The sequence below is a fragment of the Ailuropoda melanoleuca genome, chromosome 8 (assembly GCF_002007445.2).
Source record: "Ailuropoda melanoleuca isolate Jingjing chromosome 8, ASM200744v2, whole genome shotgun sequence".
NCBI lineage: Eukaryota > Metazoa > Chordata > Mammalia > Carnivora > Ursidae > Ailuropoda > Ailuropoda melanoleuca.
This window is the reverse complement of record NC_048225.1, coordinates 73,563,837-73,572,915: the sequence shown is the minus strand read 5'-3', so window position 1 is coordinate 73,572,915 and position 9,079 is coordinate 73,563,837. Positions and strand designations below refer to the sequence as shown.

Genomic DNA, 9,079 nt, shown 5'->3' with positions numbered 1-9,079 from the left:
TAGGGCCCGAAGGGGCGGGCGCGGGGCCGGCACAAAGGAGCCGCGGCGGCGAGTGGGGCGGGCTTGGAGAGCCGGGGCGCGAGGGGCGGAGGGAACGGCGGCGCGCGCGCAGGCGGCACTGCGCAAGCCCCCTCCTCGTTCGCGGTTGGACGCAGGCCCTGCTCTCCCGTAGTGAGGTGAGCCGCACCTGCGTCGCCCGGCGCCCCGCAGACGCCCGGGGACCCCAGTCCCGCTGTCCTCATCCAGTCCCTCCTGCCGGCTGCACTCAGCCGCACGCTCCCGGTCTCCCTCCGCTGCAGGTCCACCCCTCGTAGGCTCTGGAGGGGTGGGGGAAGGTCACTCAGGGACGCCTGAGAGTCAGGGACTCTGCCTAGCTCCGCCCCGCCTCTTCGCTCCTGCACCTGCCGCCCCCTGCGCGCTCCCAGCCACTGCGGTTGCAGTTCTGGCCGGTCCCTCTGGTTCCAGCCCAGCCCAGCCCGCCAGCCCTGGCTCCTGACTGACTGCCACCCTTCTAGTGGGCGGCCTGAGCCGCCTCAAGCAGGACAATCGTCAAACCCACCCAGGGCGGATCCCGGGGTGGGAAGTGGTAGGAGGCCGACCACTTGCCCCCCCCCCGCCCTCCGGCGTGTCTTCCCTCGGAAACCATTCGCACTTCATGGCGGGCTCACACCAGTCTACACCCGGACGACGGTATTTGCACGTGACCCAACCACTGCGGACTCCCCTCCGTGCCCAGTAGGTGGCCAGTATTCTCACTGACATGCTTTTTTATGCCCCCTTGGGAGTACCGACCACTTTGTTCTGCCGTAAAATCCCAGAGGCCAAAAGAGCTTAGAAGACCCAGCAAGTGGCAGGACGTTGAGGGGGAGTCCCCCTTCCCATCCCTTATTCCCTATTGCTGAAAAGCCGAAGTCCTTGGTTTCATCCCTCTCCTCTGAACCCCTGTGAAGCTTCACACATCCCTCCGGGGCAGTGGTGACACAGCAGAAATCGTCAGGGGTGCCTCTGCAGTCACTGCAGAGAAGCCCCATCCCCAGAGAGCAACATAGCCCATCTTGGAAAAGGAGATTTCCAGCCCCATGTTACCCAATACAGGGATGCTAGTCACGGCCACCTTTCTGTCTCCAAGGTCAACCTTGCAGGTCTAAGGACAAGCTCGAACTGCTTTGGAATGAGTTCTTTCCCACTAAGCCTTTGCAAGGCCCACCCACGGACTTTCAAAAACCTGAAAATCCCTGAAATTCAGAGGAGAAGCAGTGACCTATCCCCCCAGCCCCAGAGGGACTGCTACTTGCAGGGCTCTGTCAAGGGCAACTGTGAGAACAGTGTGTTGAGAAAGGAAGCCACCCCCTGCTTTGCCCCCGCAGTGTTTATGTTGGAAAAGCCCCAGGTTGGTGGGAGAACGACAGGAAGAGGTGCACCTGCAGATATGATGCCCTCTGTCCCTGTCCCAGTAGAAGAAACCTCGTGGAGAAGTTTCCAGCAGGACAGATCACTGGGAAGGGCATGTGTTTATGGGATGCTCACTACAAGTAAGAGGGAGGAAAGCCTGTGGGCAGAATCAGCAAAAAGGGATGCATGAGGGGAAAGGTGGCAGGGGAAGGGATGAGGGGCTTAAAGGAAATAGGCAAATCCCCCTACCCCACCCCTCTCATCCCCCATCCCTAGATTCCCTTTCCTCCCCTCCCTATCTCTTCTCCAGTAGAAGCATGTGGTAAAACAAAGTATGTGGAGACAGGCTCACAACGACAGATTTTTCATTAGAACCCCCATTTTCTCTTTAAAAAGAGGTGCCCTGCCTTAGCTTTCTAGGGCTATGGCAAATGCCAAATAGACCGATTCTGTATCTGGCCAGGCTGAGCTTCCTCTCTTGTCCTTGACCTACTGTGTTCCTCCGGAGGATACTCCCCCTTCAGATCTTAGCTCCCCAGCTTTGCTCATTCTCCCTCCCCTGTCTGTAGACTCTTCCCACGCCTGACAATTCCTGAGGGTCGTGCCTTCACAGCCCGTGCAACAAGTCAGCCTCTCCCAGGCTTCCTAGGAGCCTCCATATTTGCACCCAAACCTGGTAGTGCAGCTACAGAATGTGACCTCAGCCCTGTGACCACCAGAATGAGACTCCACCTGCCCAGCCACGCAGCCCATCTGACCACATCACCACCAAGAGCTCCCTGCTGACGGACAAGACAGACCCACGTTCACACTCCCAACTTCCGTCCTGGCTAGCTGGGTGACCTTGGGCAAGTCACTTGTTCTCTCCAGGGCTGTACCTTCTTCCATTGTAAAATTGGAATGACGCATGGTTGCGAGGATCAAATGGGAGATGTGGGAAAATGCTAAGCACACTGCTTGGTGCGTCGCAAAAGCTATTAAATAGCTTACTTAGTTATAATGAGCTCTTTCCATTTGACCTTGTCCGACCTTGGAGCTGTTTCTATGACTTTGCCACCTTCCCATTCTGACATCCACCCCCTGCCGGGACTCCCGAATTCTCTTAGAAGGTCACCTTGACTAATTCCCTACCTTCTATGCCACTTTTCCCCTTGCTTTCCAGTGTGTTTCCTGCTCGGTGACCTCCTCTAACTCAAGTAATGACTAACTTGAGTACGGGATGTCCCTTCGGGCTGTGCCGGGCTGGGCTTTTGTTCTGAGGCCCCTTCTGTGAAGGGTGCTGCAGCAGCAAGTTAAAAGCGGAAAGCATGCAGTTCCTTCAAGGGAGGGGTTCCTCTGGCAGGTGCAGTGTGTGGCTGGGCAGGTGGTGGGGGAGGGAGGTGTGGACAGAGGGAACCAGGAAAGCTGTTCAGTGCATGCCTACGGAGGCCTGACGTCTCTCTGCAGAAAAAAAAAAGGAGGAAGGAATTCTTCAGCTCCTTTGAAAGACTTGGGGCAAAGAGAACAATTTTTTAAATCTCTTTTTCTAGGGAAGAGGAATGGTTCTAGGGTAATGTGATTCGTTCTGCCCAAGGTGGGTGCTGGGCATCGGGGTGGGTAGGTGAGAAGCAGAGAGAAGCATGGCGGCGGAGAGTAGAGGAGGTTAGGGACCTCTGTCCAAGTGAGGATGACAGGTTCTAACTCGGGGAATGACCAGAGGCGGTTGCGATGGAAGCAGAATCTTCCCTAGAGCTGAGACAGGGGCCCACGGGTGAATGCAGGACAGGGCAGGCCTGTTTGTAGCAAGACCGCCAGTTAGAAGCCCCGCTGGAGAAGGAAGCAGGACACATCAGCCCCTGGCAGTCAGCTGCTTCTGCTCAAGATCAGAGAGGCTAAAAGGGCGGTTCACCTGCCTGCACCCCAGAGGGTACAGTTTGGCAGGCTGCATGAGGGAGCTCCAGACCTGAACAGCAGACCCCCTCGCAAGATGTTGCCTCTCCGAACCCCTGGGCCAAGTGCAGTGCGGTGTGCTCTGCAGAGGGCTCCGAAGGCTGAGCCGCCAGTCCCTACATTGACACACGTGCTCACACACCGGGGTTCTGATCGGCCAGCCGTAGAGTATTTTAAGTACGGAGTGGAGGGGGCTGAGGGTATGTGTGGCACGGTGACTCATCTTGGCAGCAGAAACTGTGTGCAGTGTTGAGGAAAATGGCTCGATGGCAGGCTCTGTGTGCCGTGGAAAGCAGCCGGAACGCACTGCTCTGCGACGGAGGGCAGGGAGGGCTGGGGGAGAGGAGGTCAGGAAATGCTGCCCAGCCATCCCAGGGGACCCGGCACGGTGGCGGGATGCAGGCCACGCTAGGGGAGCCCTGACCGCGCGCCTGGGCTGAGCGCCCTAACCATCCTGTCAGGTCAAGGAAGCCTGAGTACTCCACAGGGTGTCATTCTCTGCTTCACAAGGGCCCCTGGCTGTTTGATGAAAACAATGAATCATTCGCTGGAAGGGTTCTGGTTTCTTAAGGAAACCAGAGACCCTCCATGGGGACACATAGAAGCAGCCCTCTTTTTCATTTAACATCATTCTGTCACTTTCCTGTTCCACTGGGTCTGGAATGGAATTCCTGTCCTGGGTAAGGACATAGTAAATAAGGACAATAAAGAAAAAGGATGGTTTTCGGGGTTTTCTATTTTTGTTTTTAAGCAAGGCCTCCTCCGTAAGATGGACTAGCCAGGAACAGCAGTGACAGGTGGTCTGTTTGTCACCTTGGCCACCAGGCCCTGCCTGGCAGATTTCCAGAAATTGCTGTCTGTTACTCCATTCCTAACTTGTAAGTCAGGAATCTGGTGAGTCCAGAAAGCATCCATGGTTCGGTGAGACATGCTGGGATTTCTCTCCACTATCCCTGTCCTTTACCAAGTTGTTACAAGGTGTATGGAGGTGACCACAGTAGAGAGAAGTGGACGCCCAGAGAAGGATTTTTGTTTTGATTGTTCTAGCAAGACCACAGAAGTGTATGGTTTCTGTGAGCATATTCACAACTTGGGGGGTGGTAGGAGTGAAGGCCAACTGGGGCACAAACTCTTGTCTGAGCTTTCAGATCCAGCCTGTCTGCTCCTTTGTACTTCCCCAGTAGGGGGTAAGAGGTTGAATTTGGTTTTTCCTTGGAAAAATGTCTGGTACCAACCAGCACGTGCTCTAGGCTTTAGAAAATAAAATTTCTTTCCAGAATTTTCCATCTGCTTTACAGGTGACAAGTGGACAGTCCTCTGAGAGGCTAAACTCAGTGAGGGGAGCTCCCATTACATCATTCTGCTGTCAGAGAGGTCTTGGGACAGATGTCGGTGAGATGAGAATCGGGGGCATTTTATGATCCCTTTCTTGCTGGACAACTTGAAGTCTTCCAGAGTATCTATTTTACAATCTGTTTCATTTTCCACTTCTTTCTGCAGGCTTAGTTGAGGGCCCAGAGATAATGGGTCGTCATGGTGGATAAACCCATCGTGTATAGTGCTGCCAATAACGTCAGAGGTCCTCCAGTCTAAATAAACTCCCATCTCCTAGGACGAGGTCGACTAGCCTCTCATTGAATATTCAGATGGGCCGTGTATGCCCTGCCTTGCAAGAGAACATTCCTTTGGGAAACCATGAGCTAAAATTGAGCTCCTTGTAACATCTATACCATCCTGGTTCTCCCCTGGGGAGAACACAGCACAGGTCTGGTGTCTCTTCACTGTGTCCACTCTACGAACATTGCAGACATCTCTGCTGTCTCCTTGGTTTTTACCCTTCAAAGCATAAAACCCTATTTCTTCAGTCCCCGGATGAGATTTTTTTTCTAACCCCCTCACTGTACTAGCTCCCTTCCTCTGTACATTTTTCCATTTGTTGGTGTCCTTTTTTTAAAGGAAGTGCCCTGGTTCTCAGGAGTGCAGAGTCCAGTAGAGATAATGGTGTGTGTGATCCAGACACTATCATTTTTATCAGTTACGGTCCTCCTAACACTATGCCTTCGTGGTTTTCTTGAACCAAGAGCTCTTGAACCCTGAAGCCAGATAATGTTTTAGAAAAAGCTTCTGCATTTGCAAAAACCAGAGACACCTCCTTCCCTCTAAAGTCTAGCTCAAGGAAAAGAGATACACATAAAACAACCAGGGAAGGAAGACACCAGTCCCTGGGCTCCAGAGTAATGTGCTGTAGACACTGGCCTTGAAGGGACCGGTTAAAATGGCTGTCAAGCTGTTGGCTGGCAAGAGACAGACACACACTCAGACAGGTAAGCAAATAAACACATAGAACAAAGAACCTTATACATCCTACAAAGTTTGCCAGCTTTTCTTCTTTCTGAGGCACTGTACATTTCCACATCATTCTAGGAATAGTGCATTTTATTTTATTTTATTTTGAGAGAGAGAGAGAGAGTGCACAAGCGGGGGGAGAGGCAGGCAGAGGGAGAGGGAGAAGTAGGCTCCTCGCTGAGCAGGGAGCCCAATGAGGGGCTCGATCTCAGAACCCTGGGATCATGACCCGAGCTGAAGGCAGATGCTTAACCGAGTGAGCCACCCAGGTGCCCTTAGAAATAGTGAGTTGTAATGTGGCTAGTTTGTAGCACTCAAACCAAAGGGAAGAAATGGAAAAAAAAAAAAAGGCTGTTTTGCATTTATTTTACTGTGAAGAGTAGCTGGGAGGCAGGAAGATGCAAAGAAAGAGAGAAAGAAGAGAAAGAAAGAGGAAGAAAGGATGGAAGGGAAGGAAGGAAGGAGGGAGGAAGAGAGGGAGGGAGGGAGGAAGGGAGGAGGAGCTGACACTGGATCGCAATTTATCCTCTTCTCTACACCGAGTAATGAGAGGATTTTATGCTATAAGGAGCGATTCTTTAAGCAGCTGGCTGTTTGCAGTATCTGTATCCTAGCTAGCTAATAGCATCTTTGATTCTTTCTTTGCTTTATAAGTGATAGCAGTCTTTCATACCTATAGTCTACATGGCATTGCACCCAACAAGGGGGCCTGGAGGGCAGGCCCCTTTACTGAAATTTATGAAATGCATCCTGAGGACCAGAACTCTCCCCACCAGGCTCCCCCACTTCCTGCTTCTAGAAGTCATTGCTGTATCATTCCTCACAGTGACACCACCAAGGACACAAACGAGTGGAATGACAACGAGACCAGGACCCCTGAGCCCTGGCTTCTCCAAGAGCTCTTACTCCATTTAAACCTGCTGTCGTGATGTTAGAAGCCCCACTGATGTGTAATAACTGCATTTATCCAACACTCTAAGACAGACACTACGCCAAGTATTTAATATGGATTACCTGTAGTTTGTTTGTTTTCCACTTTATATTACCTTTTTAACCCTTATTGAGGCAGGTCCTCGTGATGGTTAATTTTATGTGTCAGTTTGATTGGGCTAAGGGATGCCCAGATGTTTGGTAAAACTGGTTCTGGACGAGTCTGTGAGGGGTTCTCTGGAAGACATTAGCGTTGGAATTAGTAGACTGAATAAAGAGGGGAGCTCTCACCAATGGGTGTGGGCATCATCCAGATTGTCCCCCACTGAGGGACAATCCACTGCATAGACCAAAAAGGCAGATGAGGGGCAAATTTTCTCTCCCTCTGCCTGAGCTGGGACATCCATCGTCTCCTGCCCTCGGCCACTGGCACTGCTGGTTCTTGGGCTTTTAGATTAGACCACGACTTACACTATCAGCCTCTTAACTCTCAGGCCTTGGACTAAATTATACTTCTGGCTTTCCCGGTCCGTGGCTTGCTGGTGGCAGATCATGGGCCTCCTTGGTCTCCATAATAGTGTGACAATTTCTATAATAAATCTCCTCATCTGTATCTGTATATCTCTGTCTATCTTGCTATCTAATCCTATTGCTTCTCTTTCTCTGACTTATACCGTCCTTTTATTATTATCTTCATTTTACAAGAGAAGAAACTATATATCATATAGATTAAGTCCCTAAGGCTAAGCAAGAAGGAAGGCCACATTCAGATCCAGGCAGCCTGGGCTCCAGAGCCCATGCTCAGAACCACGAGACCTAACTGCCTCTTTAAAAGGGTGATGTATACACATAGAAAGTGCTAGCAGAGCTCTTGGCATCTAGTGGGTGCAACTATGTAAGGCTCTTTATTTTCTGTGTCAAAAGCTCCCCAAGATAATGCAAGTCTTCACTGGGTCACAATTTAAAGAAGCCTGTCTTGGATTCATGGACTTATCCGTCAGTCAGTCATTGATTGCCTACTGTGTGTATAGCATTGCCTTGGGAATTGAGGGAATTACAAAAGGCATGGAAGATATGGGCCTTTGACAACAGTTGGTAAGGCAAGATCCACAGGAATGAGCGAAGAACAATGCAAGCTGGTAAATGATTATATTTCACAACAGGTACCACAAGCAAGAGATGCAGTGAGAATTTAGGGAGGGGAGAGAGCCCTTCTGGAGGGGGTGGGCCCCACCAGGATTTCGATAGCACCACGCGAAGGAGCAGAATGGAAGGAACCTTTGCTCATTCGCTGAACACCGAGGGACCTAACTGCATCCCAGGTCACTTTGCTGGTCATCAGAGAGCCCATGTGGGTAAGTGGCTTATTCTCTCCTGTGGGGACAGCCTGATATTTGCCAAGGGTGCTAGGAGAGTGCTCGGAGCAGGACCCAACCCCCCGTGGAGAGTGGGGAAGGCTTCCTGCAGGCCATGGCAGCTGAACAGACTGAGTTAGCCGGAGGATGAAAGCCAGGGGAAGGGAGGGCAGGCGGGACAGCTGGTGCAAAGGCAGAGAAAGGTGGGCTCAGGTTAGTCAGGGTTGGTTGAGGGACCACCTTTGATTGTGATCAAGACATTTTAATAGAGAAAAGAGACAACTGAAAGGTCCAGGGTCTAACCTGCTCTTTCCAAAGGAGAACTAGACTAAAGCAGATCAGAGTTCCTCAGACAGCTATGACATCATCCCCAGCGCCCTGTGGGGATTCATACCTGGCAGATAAAACCAGATCTGCACCCAGCCGCTTCCCCACCACTGGCTTCCTGGGATGCCCAGACACGAAACTGCTCCGGGTTGGTTTGCAAGCTCCTTGGGATCCTCCCAGGTGTAATCTGAGACTGTCCCTCTTGAGCAGAGGACAGGGAAGGAAAAGGCGGCCACTCCAGGTTGGTAGGTGGCGGCTTTAAAAAGCAAGGAAGCTGTGTGTCTGTTTTTGTGCCAGTACCTCGCTGTCTTTGTGATCACAACTTTGTAGTACAACTTGAAATCCGGCATTGTGATGCCCCCAGCTTTGTTTTTCCTTTTCAACAGTTCCTTGGCAATTCGTGGCCTTTTCTGGTTCCACACAAATTTAAGGGCTGTTTGTTCCAGTTCTTTGAAAAATGTCATTGGTATTTTGATTGGGATAGCATTGAAAGTGTAGATTGCTCTGGGTAGCATGGACATTTTAACTATGTTAATTCTTCCGATCCATGAGCATGGAATATTTTTCCATCTTTTTGTGTCTTCTTCAATGTCTTTCAAGAGTGATTTGTAGCTTCTAGAATATAGATCCTTTACGTCTCTGGTTAAGTTAATTCCAAGATAACGTATGATTTTTGGTGCTATTGTAAATGGGATGGATTCCCTAATTTCTCTTTCTTTTGTCTCATTGTTTGTGTATAGAAACGCAACTGATTTCTGAGCATTGATTTTGTATCCCGCCACATTACTGAATTGCTCTAT

The 9,079-nt window shown here is 50.9% G+C and overlaps 2 long non-coding RNA genes across 2 annotated transcripts in view; both read left to right on the top strand.

The window, feature by feature from the left end:
* The first annotated feature begins 23 nt into the window (after window positions 1-23).
* The window catches only part of LOC117803404, a 15,297-nt gene continuing 6,241 nt past the window's right edge, over window positions 24-9,079 (top strand). Inside the window, exons 1-2 of the long non-coding RNA XR_004627238.1 lie at window positions 24-176; window positions 7,761-7,952. This is a non-coding gene — a long non-coding RNA (uncharacterized LOC117803404). The remainder of the gene's footprint in view (window positions 177-7,760; window positions 7,953-9,079) is intronic.
* LOC117803405 lies at window positions 749-2,392 on the top strand. The gene is made up of 2 exons (XR_004627239.1): window positions 749-1,532; window positions 1,962-2,392. It is a non-coding gene; the product is annotated as an uncharacterized LOC117803405 (long non-coding RNA).